The sequence below is a fragment of the Ictidomys tridecemlineatus genome, chromosome 4, assembly GCF_052094955.1.
Source record: "Ictidomys tridecemlineatus isolate mIctTri1 chromosome 4, mIctTri1.hap1, whole genome shotgun sequence".
Classification (NCBI taxonomy): Eukaryota; Metazoa; Chordata; class Mammalia; order Rodentia; family Sciuridae; genus Ictidomys; species Ictidomys tridecemlineatus.
In genome coordinates, this window is record NC_135480.1 from 166801803 (window position 1) to 166816147 (window position 14345).

The following is a 14345-nucleotide window of genomic DNA, read 5'->3' on the forward strand; positions in this document are numbered from 1 at the left end:
ACCAGATATAATAAGAGCCATGATTCTTAGCTGTATTTATAATAAAAGGCACTTTCACATTCTGAAATAATAGAGAAAACTTTTATCGTTTTCCCTTTCCTTCCTTATGTTCTTTCTATCTCTCTCTCTTGCATAGATGTTTCAATATAACAAATATATATATAACTGTAACAACGTGCAAAAATAATGACTGAGTTATCTGTAATCAATAGTATTTTGCCTCTTGTGCCTAATGGCTAGAGCAACATTACCTGCCTCAGAGCATTCTTGTGGGGGAGTAAATAGGATAATACTTGAAAGGCACATAGCATAAACCTCACACATAGCAGAGCTTAGTCAGTAGTCACTGTCCTAATGATGCACTCACAGCATGTGAAATGAGTTTGGGGATGTTTCCAATAAGAAGTTTTGCTCAACCCCTTGAAGTTGAATTTCAAATGGAAATTGCTGAAAGATATTACAGGACAATTCTAGAAATAAATGAATGCCCTCTAGTCAGTAATTTCACAATATATAAGATGATGTATACTAGATTTTTTTCTCATTTTGGTTATCACTAGGGTGCTCATACCATCTAAGTCCTACTGCAAAAAATGCTAGATGAATAGGCTACCTACACACACTCCTGATAGAGAAAGAGGCCTGCTGAGGACACGTCCTATTGGCCATTTGGCAGCTGAAGAGAAAATCACCCTGAACTTAAAATAGATATAACACTGAAATTCTTAACTTTCTCCTTTTGAATAATTACTTTGGTCAAAGAAATCTCCTAATCAAGCCAAAGTCACCTGTATTCCTCTCATTCCTCAAAAATGTCAGCTGTTAGTTATCCACAACAAACGAGGTTTCACATTCTGTGACAATGCTTTTAAGGGGAAAGAACAAATGCTAGTCTGAAAAAAGAGAATAATGTCATGAAAGGACTTTTTCTGTCAAATGTACATCATTATGTTTATTATACTTATTTTCTTTCTGGGAATTTTGTGTTCAAAGGAGGAAAGGAGCATTAATAAGAGGACCTATCAAAAAACATTCTTTAGAAGAAATTCCAGGGCAAAGCACCATACTCTGTTATATACTTATTTTAGTATCTGCCTCTCACCACCGTTAATCCCCCCAACCCAGTTCATGACCAGCTCAACCGTCCAGTCGTACGCCAGAGAAACTGAGCAGTTATTATTCCTCACATCTTTCCTGACTCCCATCAGTATGCAAGTCCTGTCAGTTTCATCTCCTTTGTATTTGTCAAACCGATCCATCTCATGCCATCTCCATAGCTACCATCCTCATATAATCCACTGTTTCTCTTACCTGGTTTACCACAATACTATCATAACTAGTTCATCTGTTCTCTAGGGCACCACAACAATCTATTCCCCTTACTGCAGCTCAAATGATTTTTTTGGATTGCAATCTAGATCATGCAATCCTTATACACTTCTTGTTTTCCTTAAGAATATAAAAATTGTCAGCTCAGTCAGTTACCTGCAAGGTCTGAAACTATCTGCCTCCCTTCTCCAAACTCTTTCTGACTTTATTCTCCTTATAGCTTTCTGCAATTGATTTCAGCAAGAATGTATGCATATATGATAAGATACAATAATATTTCTTTTCTCCATGTTACCGTTAGGTGAGTGGGCTAATTAAAGTGAATACTTTGAACATTTATTCAAAATATTTACAATAATAAATTTAGTTTACTAGTTAGAAAACTAAGTTTTGGGCATTCATATATAATGAAAACACATTGAATCAAAAGTTTATTACTTTACTGCACAATTATAGCATGAATAGGCCCCACGCATGTGCAAACTACACAATATATATATATATATATATATATATATATATATATATATATATAAAAGCCCATACTAACTAAACTTTGTATGATCAAATGTGTCTAGTGCAAGCAAACATCAGCTTCTAAAACAGAAGCTTATTTGTTTTACAGAGTGATAATTTTTTTTCTATCTAGATATTATGTTTTAGTAAAGTTGGGTGAACTGATTCACTTCTCTGTGTCTTTTCACTTCAGTACAATAATGCTGAAGTGAATAATACTGTAAAAGGTTTGTTGAGGGAATTCAATGAGATTATGTACATAAACACATGATACAGTGAAAATGCATAACATGTGGTTTTGTTCCTGTTCCTGAGTATCCCCCCCCACACTTTCATTTCACTAGTTATATGACTTTAAAAAAAGGAAAGTGCACTTTGACTAGTTCTTACTCAGAAACACTGAATATTTTTATGCTGAAAAGGGTGTAAAGATCATTAAGTTCAACATCTTCATTTTACAGATGAGAAATCTGAGGTCCCAAGTGGTGGACCAGGTCACAGAGCTAGATAGTTAGACAGCTGAGATAAAAAAAAAAAAAAAAAAAAAAAAAGAAAGAAAGAAAAAACAAAAAAGAAAAAGAAAAAGGAAAAAAAAGAAAAAACCTCTTCTGATCTCACTTTAAGTCATTTTGTTAAATATCACACTAATTTGGATAGATTTTTTTTTCTCTTTCTGTTTGTGTCTTTCAACTGAAGTCTTAAAACTAATGACCTCTAATTTTAGATATAAATTTAAGCTGGATTCACTTCATAATTTTCAGAAAGTTCTTACTGTGAATAGATTATGTCTAAGAGTTCAGGCTTTAAAGGAAAAAAGATTGGAGCTTGATTCCTGAATCTGCTATATATTAGCTGAATAACCTTGGGCAAGTCATTTAATTTCTCTGAGCTTCAGTAACCTCATTTGTTAAATGGAAGATGTAACACCGATCTCAAATGGTTACCATGAGGATTATATATAAAATAAATGATGAATGCAAAGAACCAAATTAGAATAGGGCTGAGCACCTAGTCAGTCTGTAGAATGTTCACTTCCTTTCTATCTCTCAGAATCTGCAGAGCTGAGCCCCCAAGTCACCATAACATAATATTTCGGAAGGTTTCATATTAGACCACCAAGTCAAAGTGAAAGGAATGATAATGGGGGCTTGTGCAGCCATGATTGTTAATAGAATTCAGAATATCAGTTTAAGTTTGTTTTCAAAGTTAAATGGAAATTCAGGCACTTTAAAGTGTCTTTGAAATGAACTGACTTTCTTCTACTCCTATTTCTGTTGAAAAATCACATATAAATTCCTCTTTTTTGATAACGAGAGAAAAGAGAACTATCAGCAGGAAAATTTTTACCTATGATTGATGCTTCCAGTCAGCTTAAAAGAGCAAGTATCTCAGATGTAAAAATTCTGACACATCACTTTCTGACAAAACTACATAAAACGGCCACAAGTTTAATCCATTAACTCAACTCTGCAAAAACGACCAAATTAAGTCTTTGATATTAATATCCTTCAAATAGTCCTCTTCCTCCTCCAGTTTTCCCACCTAGGTCTTTTTGTCCCAATTCACTGAGGTGGGATTCTGTTTTACTCTTGCTTTTGAGAGTGGCAGGATAAACAGCAACTGTACACATTTACTCCTTGGATATCAGATTGTGGTGCAGAATTGCACAATCAGAGAGAAGGAGGTAAAGAAAGTGAGAAATGAATTGCTTTCCTCCAAGATCCCCAGAGAATGTACAGTTTACTCTTTATCTTGGTGTTTTTCTTCTTTCCGTTTCTCAGAATATTTTCTTCCTGTTATTTTAAAGAGCCAAACCGCATGAAAGACAAAGATAAATACATTTTAAGCCTCATATGATGGCTGAGAAAACTGAGGTAAAGTGGTAGACTGACTCTATCCAGATTCCACAACCAAGAGTAATATTGCCACAGATGATTCTTGTGGTTCCTAATCCTGAACTCTCCTCTTTATGACATTCTAAGGAAATTGATAAGCCCTAGAGAACTAAATATAGTTGAAGTGAATGCAAAAGAAAATCACTGGAAATGAGGTACTCCAAAATCCTAGAGACCAGCTTATTGGAAGCACCTTCTCTGTGGGTATTGAAATGTTCAAGATTTTTGGCAGAAAATAAGTTGATAAGTAATACAGTAAGCCAGTTGCTAAAATCCTCAAGGAATGGGTGGACATGACCGAAGGCATGGTTAGAATGATCAAATGATATTCTTCTCAATGGTACAGAATAAAAAAGAGACAACTAGTTATTTGTTCTGATGAACATTAAGTACTAAAAGATGATCTAATGTGTAGTTTTAAAACATTATGTAGACTCTCTACAGCATGATATAACATTTATGCTTAAGATTAACACAGAAGATAATTTCTTCCTAGACCCCTTTCTACTGAAGTGAGTAGAAGAGAATTTCATTTCACTTTTATATAACATAGTTCTTTGGATGTTGAGTGGTGTCATTGAAAGTGGTTAAGTTCTAGTTTAAATATGTTTAAATTTTTTACTTTTAAAATACCCAAGGCACTTGTTTACACACCAACTTCAGTTAAAAAATTTAAATTGGAAAAAAAAAGACAATTATAAAGTCAAACAGAAATTAAAGAATGGAACAGAAAAAAAGTAATGAATTTAGAAATAAGCAAAGGAGACTAAACTTCCAGTTGCAAGAACTAAATTTCTTCAAACATAGTGTTATGTTCCTGGGATGGATCCTGAATGCATGTGTTGAGGCCTCAGCCTTCTCAGTCTTTCCCCATTCACAGGGTGAAGTGAGTACCCACACAATGCATCTGGATTTCAGATGCAGGAGAAAGAAGATGGACCAACTACTTTCAGTTTATTTTTTTCAGACATCAACCGGATGAGATACTCTTTTTCCAAAAGGCAGAAAAAATAGTAATGACAGAGATATAAGGAAAGTCCAAAGAAGTCCCTCCATTCACAAAGCTGAGAAAGGGAAAGTCTAAGAGTAGGTTTGGAATATGATACACAACCTCATCTCATCCAACCCTCCCAGGTTTGAGTTATAGATTACTCAAGACGTCAATTGAAGGGGATAAACCTGTGTTTTATGATACAAGAGAACTATAAGTATTGGGGATTTTAGAATTGAAGTACAAAGAGAGAAGCTAGAGTGACAGTTTCATCAAGTTTGAAGGTGGCTAAGCAGATTGGGTAAGAGGTCAGTAAAATTCTGTTGTGTGCAATGACTGAAAGACTTAGCCAGCATAAAGATGCCAAAAAAATTAAAAATTATTTGCATTAATGAAATGTTTCTTCCTTTCTACATATTTAAAAAAGGCTATTTCACTTATGGTTTTTGTGAATAAAGTTAAGTATCTGTGTTTGTATTCGGCAAATACAGAATTTTGCATTAGGAATGATGAAGACTAAAGTTTGTATGAATAGAAGTTAAGAATCGAGAGATTAAAGTAGCCATGAAAATGTCCTCTTGAATTTTCAGAAATTTTGAAGAGGAGTTTAGGCCTTTCTAAGCCATGGAATTGATAGAAGGGGTGTAACCCAAATTCATCTAAATCTTGAGGAAAAAATGACAACTCTGGGAATGAAATCCAGAGATGAGATGGACCATGGAGTGGAGCTGGAGATAGTATCTCTCAATCCTTATTTTTAATTAGCATAACTATTCTATCCTGTCAACATGTATAAGAGAGTCAACTATATCATCAATCAGAAATTATTCAGATTCACTGAATGTCTGCAATATGTCATTCACCATTAGACATTGATGATTCAATAATAATCCATGCCCTCATGGAGAAACTGCAGAATTACATGGTGCTCAAGCTCCTATTTCATATCAATATTCTGGTCTGACAGCAATCATGACTAAGATTAGGATAGAGCTCATCCCCCAGCTCTTTTCTAACCAGCTTTGCTCCCTTGAGTATGTCTTTTTAATTTTAGGCCTCAGTTTCATTGTTGCTAAGCTGAGATGGTTGGATAGAGGTTGTCTAGGATATCTTACCACTCTAACACCACATGGCATATGGTTTATTTCTTGTGACTCTGTAACCCAGGAATCCATGTAAATTCTTAGTGTTTAATTATTACTATATGTGGCCAAAATGAATATCTAAGCACCAAAACAATCAGGGACTATATAAATTAGTGCCCCTGAAAGCAATCTATTATACAATCTAAAAGTAAGTCTCTAGAAATAGGATTTTTTAAAAATTTAAAATTCCCCGAAGTAGTTCATGTGCTAAATTGAGAACTTTGAACTGAAAGGTAGAACACCAACATGGAATAACTACTCTGTTATTCATTTTCTTAGCTGTTCTATTCATTTTCTTACTTAATTCCTGCTGCATCCCAAGAGATGGGGAATGCTAAATTCTTCAGTGTATAGATCTAAACAAACTAAGACAAGAAACAATAGGCAACCCGTGCAATCTTGGAAAGGTTGGAAAGGAGACCTGAGCCCAAGTTTTCTGCCTCTCCTTATCATGCTTTTTTCACTTTATCAAAATGCTGCCCAAGAAGGGAGGTTATCTTACGTTTCCTTGAATCTTATGTTCTGCACATCTCTTTTCCTTCTGACCCCAACCTCTTCCCAAGGTGAGAAAAGAAGGATAAGATTACAAAAGACATATTTAAGCAAGTAGCTATACTATCTATTTTTTAAAAGGAGATTTAAAATTCTAAGAAATCATTTACAGTGTATCTTCAGATAATCCCAACAAACATGATTTTTCATTTTTCTAAAAAATTATTACAAAAGCAAAGATGCAGTAGTTCACTTGTGACAGAGCTCCCTAAGAAAAACTCCTTCCCCACCTGGACTTTTCCTTCTGTTAGTTTTAGTTTGGGCGGTGTTTGGAATCAAACCCTGAGACTCACACAGTCTAGGCAAGTGCCCACCTGGGATTTATGGTTTAGTACAAAGTTACTTGGATCATATTTCTCCACCACCCCAATTTCATCCTTCTATGAAAGCTGAAGTGGGGAAGAGAAATAACACAGAGTTTCACTCTGATTTGGAATATAAGAAAAATGAGCTGGCAAGAAAACTGTCTGAGTGTTTCATGGATTAAAGAGACCAAAATATATCATCTGTCTCAGTGGAAATCTTGACCTCTCTTTCCCTTATAGCACATTCTTCTGCATTTTGTCATTACCACTGAAATTAGGTAAAGAATAAGGCCCAGTACTAAAAGAAGTATAGTCAACAGAACTTTAGGACTTTGAAGAGCAAAGGTACTCACAATAGGGCAAGATGCTCATGGGCAAGAACAGTTATAAATAAGTAGAGTGAGGAGGATAGGTAAGACTGGACAAGAAGTGAGGAGAGAAAATATGAGATAGTCTGAAGGAAGAGATGAAGAGCACAGGACAAAAGAGAGCACTGATATTCGGAATCATGCACTTGACATCTTGGGATGATCTAATACTAGGAGTCTCAGTTGATTGTCGGGACTTACATGCTATTTCAAAATATATTATTCATTTATGTGCATACACTTTGTATTATCTCCTCATTTTTCTGATGCTTCCATGAACTTTCAACACACAAAGACCAAAGGTATGCTTCTGAGTTATTCTGAAAGCTAACATAAGATAGTGAAAAGAAGTTTATATTTTAGTTCTTTTTATGTTGAATCTTTACCAGTACTTTATCCAATTTACGAAAAATTTCCAATATACATAGAAGTGCCAAAAGAGCTTAAACTGCTTGTGTGTCCTCTCTACTGATATTAAATACATGATAATTTTTTATTATATTTGAGTCAGATATCTTTTATAAAACTAAATTCTAATTCATTATCCTTCCAAACTAGCCTATTACCAGAAGGAACTCTCTGGAAGTTAGTGTGTATCATCCTATGCACTATTCTCATCCTTTAAAGCCTTCCCCTGGTACAACTTTGGGCATCCTATAGACACATATACTCCAAAATAATGGAGGTAGAGACATGTAATCTGGTCATATGCCCTTCCCTGTTCTAATTTCCTCATCCTAAGAATATGCTTTTATGGGCTTCACCTTAAGTATAACAGCTTAGAATGTCCCCATACACCTTCCATTCAAAGTTCTAAAGATGAGGATAAGTGTATAAATTTTTATCATGCCTTTCCTTATTTATGCTTCATTCTTACTGTTCTCGATGTGTTTGGGACACATTTGTCCCTTCAAGTATCTATACATAGCTCAGCTCTGATGTATTTTGTGTTTGTAGATCTTCAGGTATTTATAAAACAGAACACTCTTTTGTTTTTAAGTTCTTTATACACTGGTAGTACTTGACAATGCCTGATACATTGTAGGAACTTAATAGACATGTGCTAAATGAATTAATGCATGAAGTGTTTCACCTGAATGAATGCATTAACTAATTAACCCATGAAAATCCATAGCCATAATGCTTGCAGAACCAGAATCCAAACTCAGACTTCTCAAACCAACTGCACAGTACTTTCCATTCTGCCAAAATAACTGTCAAACAGATTTTTGAAGTCTGAATATATTGTTCACATGTTGGAATATAAAGGAAAAAAATATTTTCCAGATTAAAATATTTATCTTTAATTACTCCTCATTCTATATTTTATACAATCTCTGATCACAGAAAAACACATAGTTGAAATTCTCAAGCAGGTATTATCAAATGATTCCTGTGCTTTTTTTTTTTATGATTTTCGTTTTAGGAGTGAAACAAATGGATCACAGAGAATGAATGCAGTAGTGGATCATTATACAATCGATCAGTCAGCATCTTTGTCTACACGTTAAGGTTACTGAGTGAATGGCTCAGATTTATAATAGCTGAATTTCATGCCAGTATAAAAACCATAACCTAGCCTGAGTTATCATGAGACATTAGGAAGAAATTGTGGTGATAATATATCCATCCAGTTGCTACATAGGAAACACTGTGAGAAAGTTGGCTAAGCATCTTGATAACCTAGTTAATAATGTCTCCAAAAAGTCACACAATGATTTAGGGGAAATAATGTATGCCAGATAAAGATATATATATATATATATATATATATATATATATATATATATATATATATATATATATATATATTAAGATATGTATATATCACACATATTTCAGTCTTTAGACTTGAGCTGCATATTACTTATCTAGAATTGTCCATTAACAGATAAATACCCCCCTTTTTTTGCTGCTTCAAGACATCCTCTAAAGTTTTATTAAAATATCCTAGTTTTTAAAGGTACCTTATTCACATGTTCCTGAAGAACTTTCTGATGTAATGAAATTGCATTGACTTTCAATAGAAAAGAACAGTCTTGTAGTTAACTTCTCCAAGGTTCAGTTTCTTGTTTATAAAATTGGCTCAATTTTCTGCAGCAGAGATACGGCAATGGGTTCACCAAAACCAGAGTCATTTTACAAGGTGCAGTGGTTCACATCTGTAATCCCAGTCACTGGGAAGGCTGTGGCAGAAGGGTTGAAAGTGTGAGGCCAGCTTGGGCAATTTAGCAAAATCCTGACTCAGAATAAAAAAATAAAAAGGACTGGGGACTTAGCTCAGTGGTAAAGCACCCCTGGGTTCATTCCCCATTACTGGGGGAAAAAAAAAAAAAACAGAGTTGTTTTCATTTTGGGAAGACTGGTTGACTACATTTCCCAACCTCCTTTGCAGGTATTTGGAAGAATGTGATTCTGTGACCAAAATGGCCAATGAACAGTGGAAGGTACCATCCTGGTCCTTGTCCTTAATATGTATCCTATGTGTATCCTTCATTACTTTTCACACTTTCTTCACTTGCTAGTTAGTTGTCCTGTGGAAGAAGTGCACATAAAAATGAAAGAAGGCTATATTAAGGGAAGTGGAGCCATAAAAATGGAAGAAAGCTATATTCTGAATAACTATAATGAACAGAACTTGCTTATTCTGGCTGCCACTACTTAACCCTCCCTGACACATATTGTCTGTGATATGAGAGCCACTATTAAGTCACTAATATTATTGTGATTGTTTGTTATGGAAATTAGCCTGTCCATACTAATAGAAATACAAGTACCTACTGAAAATGTTATTGATGTGTAAAATAACCTAATGACCATTAAAAGGCTTAGTAGGACTTGCTATAGTATCTGGTACTTCTCAGGCTAGTTCTCTTCTTCTGCTAAACAGGGGAATCCAAATATGTCCAATCTTTTACATTTTGGTCTTTGCATTCTTCAGTCTTTATGTTCTTTTGCAGTCCTGTATAAAACAATAAAAACCTTCTAGGGATAGTAACTCATTGTACTAAGATAATGTGAAGCTGTTTCTTAGAGAATGTATTTTCATTATTGAAATCTTCACTTCTTTTCACCTTTCATCTGACTCTTTTTAATGGATAAAAACATTTGAAATAGAGCCTTGAGAACTCATGTCATTCAGATTCTCTTAAAGGTGTGCCATAAAATGTAAGCCCTACCTTGAATTCTTTTCTGATTACATTAAAAGTAATCTATGACTCAGAAATGTTTTATGTAACTAACAAAGGACACACATGACAACCAGGTTGCCACTGCCCTTCTGTACCTACAAAAAATAAGTAAAATTTAGAAATACCTGTTGACAATTTAATTCTACTAAAATGTGTGTGAAGTCATTTCAAAATAAGTTAGGATACTTGGGTCTTTTTTTAAAATTTGTTCTAATTAGTTATACATGATAGTAGAATGCATTTTGACAAATTATACACAGGTGGAACACAACTTCTCATTCCTCTGGTTGTACATGGTGCAGAGTCACACCAGTAGTGTAATCATACATGTGTATAGAGTAAAAATGTCCATCTTATTCCATAGTCCTTCCCACCCCAACGCCCTCACTCCCCAATCCAAGTTCCTTCATTCTTCTCTACCTCCCCCACATTATGGATCAGCATATGCTTATCAGAGAAAACATTTGACCTTTGGTTTTTTTGAGTTTGGCTTATTTCACCTAGCATAATATTCTCTTACCTGCAAATGCCATAATTTTGTTCTTTTTTAAAGCTGAGTAACATTTGTTTATCTAACACATATTATTTATCCATTCACTGTTGAAGGGCACCTAGGTCGGTTCCATAGTTTAGCTATTGTGAATTGAGCTGCTATAAACATTGATGTGGCTGTGTCACTGCAATAAGCTGATTTAAGTCCTTTGGGTAAAAATTGAGGAATGGAATAGCTGGGTCAAATGGTGGTTACGGTCTAAGTTTTCTGAAGAATCTTCAGTACTGCTTTCTACAGTGGTCACATCAATTCGCAGTTCCACCAGCAATGTATGAGTTTACCTTTTCCCCCACATCCTTGCTAATATTTATTGTTGCCTATATTTTTGATGATTGCCATTCTGACAAAAGTGAGATGAAATCTCTGAGTAGTTTTGATTTGCATTTCTCTAATTGCTAGAGATGTTGAACACTTTTTCATACATTTGCTGATCAATTGTATTTCTTCTTCTGTGAAGTGTCTGTTCGGTTCCTTAGCCCATTTATTGATTGGGTTATTATTTTTTATTTTTGGTGTGTTTTGTGAGTTCTTTATATATTCTGGAGATTAGTGTTCTATCTGAAGTGCATGTGGTAAAGATTTTCTCCCAAAATGTAGGCTTTCTCTTCACACTATTGATTTTTTTTCTTTGCTAAGAAGAATCTTTTTAGTTTGAGTCCATCCCATTTATTGATTCTTGATTTTACTTCTTGCGCTTTAGGAGTCTTGTTAAGAAAGTCAGTTCCTAAGCCAACATGGTGAATATTTTGGCCTACTTTTTCTTCTATTAGGTGCAAGGTCTCTCTTTTAGTGCCTAAGTCTTTGATTCACTTTGAGTTGATTTTTTTGTGTGTGTGTGCAAGGTGAGAGAGAGAGTTGTAATATCATTTTGCTACATATGGGTTTCCAGTTTTGCCAGCACCATTTGTTGAAGAGGCTACCTTTCTCCAATGTATGTTTTTGGTACCCTTGTCTAGTATGAGATAACTGTATTTATGTGGGTTTGTCTCTGTTTCCTCTGTTCTGTACCATTGGTCTATAACTTTATTTTGGTGCCAATATTATGCCATTTTTGTTACTATAGCTCTGTAGTATTATGATGTCTCCTGCTTCACTTTTCTTGCTAAGGTTTGCTTTAGTTATTCTGGGTCTCTTATTTTTCCAAATAAATTTATGATTGCTTTTTCCATTTCTATGAAGAATGTCATTGGGTTTTTAATAGGAATTGCATTAAATCTGTATAATATTTTTGGTAGTATTGCCATTTTGACAATATTAATTCTGCCCATCAAGGAGCATGGAAGATCTTTCCATCTTCTGAGGTTTTCTTTAATTTCTTTCTTTAGTGTTCTGTGGTTTTCATTGTAGAGTTCTTTTACCTCTTTTGTTAGATTGATTCCAAGGTATTTTTTTAGGCTATTATAATGGAATAGTTTTTCTAATTTCTCTTTCAATGGGTTCATCACTGATGTATAGGAATGCATTTGATTTATGGGTTTTGATTTTATATCTTGCTACTTTGCTGAATTCATTTATTAGTTCTAGAAGTTTTCTGGTGAAATCTTTTGGATTTTCTAGATATAGAATCATGAAATCAGCAAATAGTGATATTTTGAATTCTTCTTTACCTATTTGTATCCTCTTAATTTCTTTCTTTTGTCTAATTGCTCTGCCTAGAGTTTCAAGGATGATGTTGAAAAGAAGTGGTAAAAGATGACATCCTCATCTTGTTACAGTTTTTAGCAGGAATGCTTTCATTTTTTCTCCATTTAGAATGATGCTGGCCTTAGGTTTAGCATAAATAGCTTTTACAATGTTGAATTATGTTCCAACTCTCCCTAGTTTTTCTAGTGTTTTGAACATGAAAGTGCACTGTATTTTCCCAAATGCTTTTTCTGCTTCTATTGAGATGATTGTGTGATTCTTGTTTTTAAGTCTATTAATATGATGAATTATGTCTATTGATTCCATATATTGAATTAACCCTGCATCCCTGGGATGAATCTCACTTGATCATGGTGCACTATCTTTTTAATATATTTTTCTATGTGATTTGCCAGAATTTTATTGAGAATTTTTGCATCTATGTTCATCAGGGATATTGGTCTAAAGTTTTCTTTCCTTGATGTGTCTTTGTCTGGTTTTGGTATCAGGGCGATATTAGCTTCACAGAATGAGTTTGGAAGGGCTCCCTCCTTTTCTATTTCATAGAATACTTTGAGGAGTATTGGTGTTAATTCCTCTTTGAAAATCTTGTAGAACTCAGCTGAGAGTCCATCTGGTCGTGGTTTTTTCCTTGGTTGGAAAGATTTTGATGGTGTTTTCTATTCCATTACTTGAAATTTATATTTTTAAAATATGTTTGACCTCCTCATTCAGTTTGGGTAGATCATGTCTCTAGAAATTTTTTGATGTTTTTGATATTTTCTATTTCATTAGAGTATAAATTTTCAAAATAATTTCTAATTATCTTCTGTATTTCAGAGGTGTCTGTTGTGATATTTCCTTCTTCATCTTGTATTTTAGTAATTTGAGTTTTCTCTGTTTTTATGTTCATTAGCATGGCCAGGGGTTTATCTATTTTATTTAATTTTTCAATGAACCAATTTTTTGTTTTGTCAATTTTTTTAATTGTTTCTTTTGTTCCAATCTCATTAATTTCAGCTCTGATTTTAATTATTTCTTGCATTCTGCTGCTTTTGATTTGTTCTTCTTTTTTTTAGGGCTTTGAGATGTAGTGTTAAGTTACTTATTTGATGAGTTTTTATTCTTTTAATGAATGCACTCAATGCAGTAAACGTTCCTCTTAGTACTGCCTTCATAATGTCCCAGAGATTTTGATATGTTGTATCAGTGTTCTCATCTATCTCTGAAAATTTTTTATTTCATCCTTAATTTCTTCTACTATCCATTCATTATTCGATTATGTATTATTTAGTCTCCATTCATTACAGTAGCTTCTAATTTTTATTTTATTATTGATTTCTAATTTCATTCCATTGTGGTCTGATAGAATGCAGGGAATTATCTCTGGGTTTTGTATTTTTTTTGTTTTTTTTTTATTTACTAAGAGTTGCTTTGTAGCATAAGATATGGTTTATTTTAGAGAAGGAGCCATGTGCTGCTGGGAAGAGAGTATATTTGCTCATTGATGAAAGAAATATTCTACATGTCTGTTAAGTCTAAATTATTGATTGTATTATTTGGTTCTATAGTTTCCTTAAAACACCTCAAATAAACCAGGATGCTTCAACAACAGAAGTTACTGATAACACAGTAGAAGAAATGTCCGAGAAAGAATTTAGATTGTATATAGTTAAATTGATATGTGAAGTAAAGGATAGTATAAGGAGTGAAATGAAAGAAAAAATACAGGAAGTGAAAGAACACTTCAATAAAGAGTTAGAGATCATGAAAAAATAAACAAGCAGAAATCCTTGAAATGAAGGAATCAGTAAACCAAATTACAAATTCAAAAGAAAGCATCACTAACAGATTAGACCACTTGAAAGAAAGAACCT

The 14345-nt window shown here is 33.9% G+C and overlaps 1 protein-coding gene across 1 annotated transcript in view; it reads right to left on the minus strand.

The window, feature by feature from the left end:
• LOC110598989 (uncharacterized) overlaps positions 1–14345 on the minus strand; it is a 197445-nt gene that overhangs the window by 4522 nt on the left and 178578 nt on the right. The window lies entirely within an intron of this gene.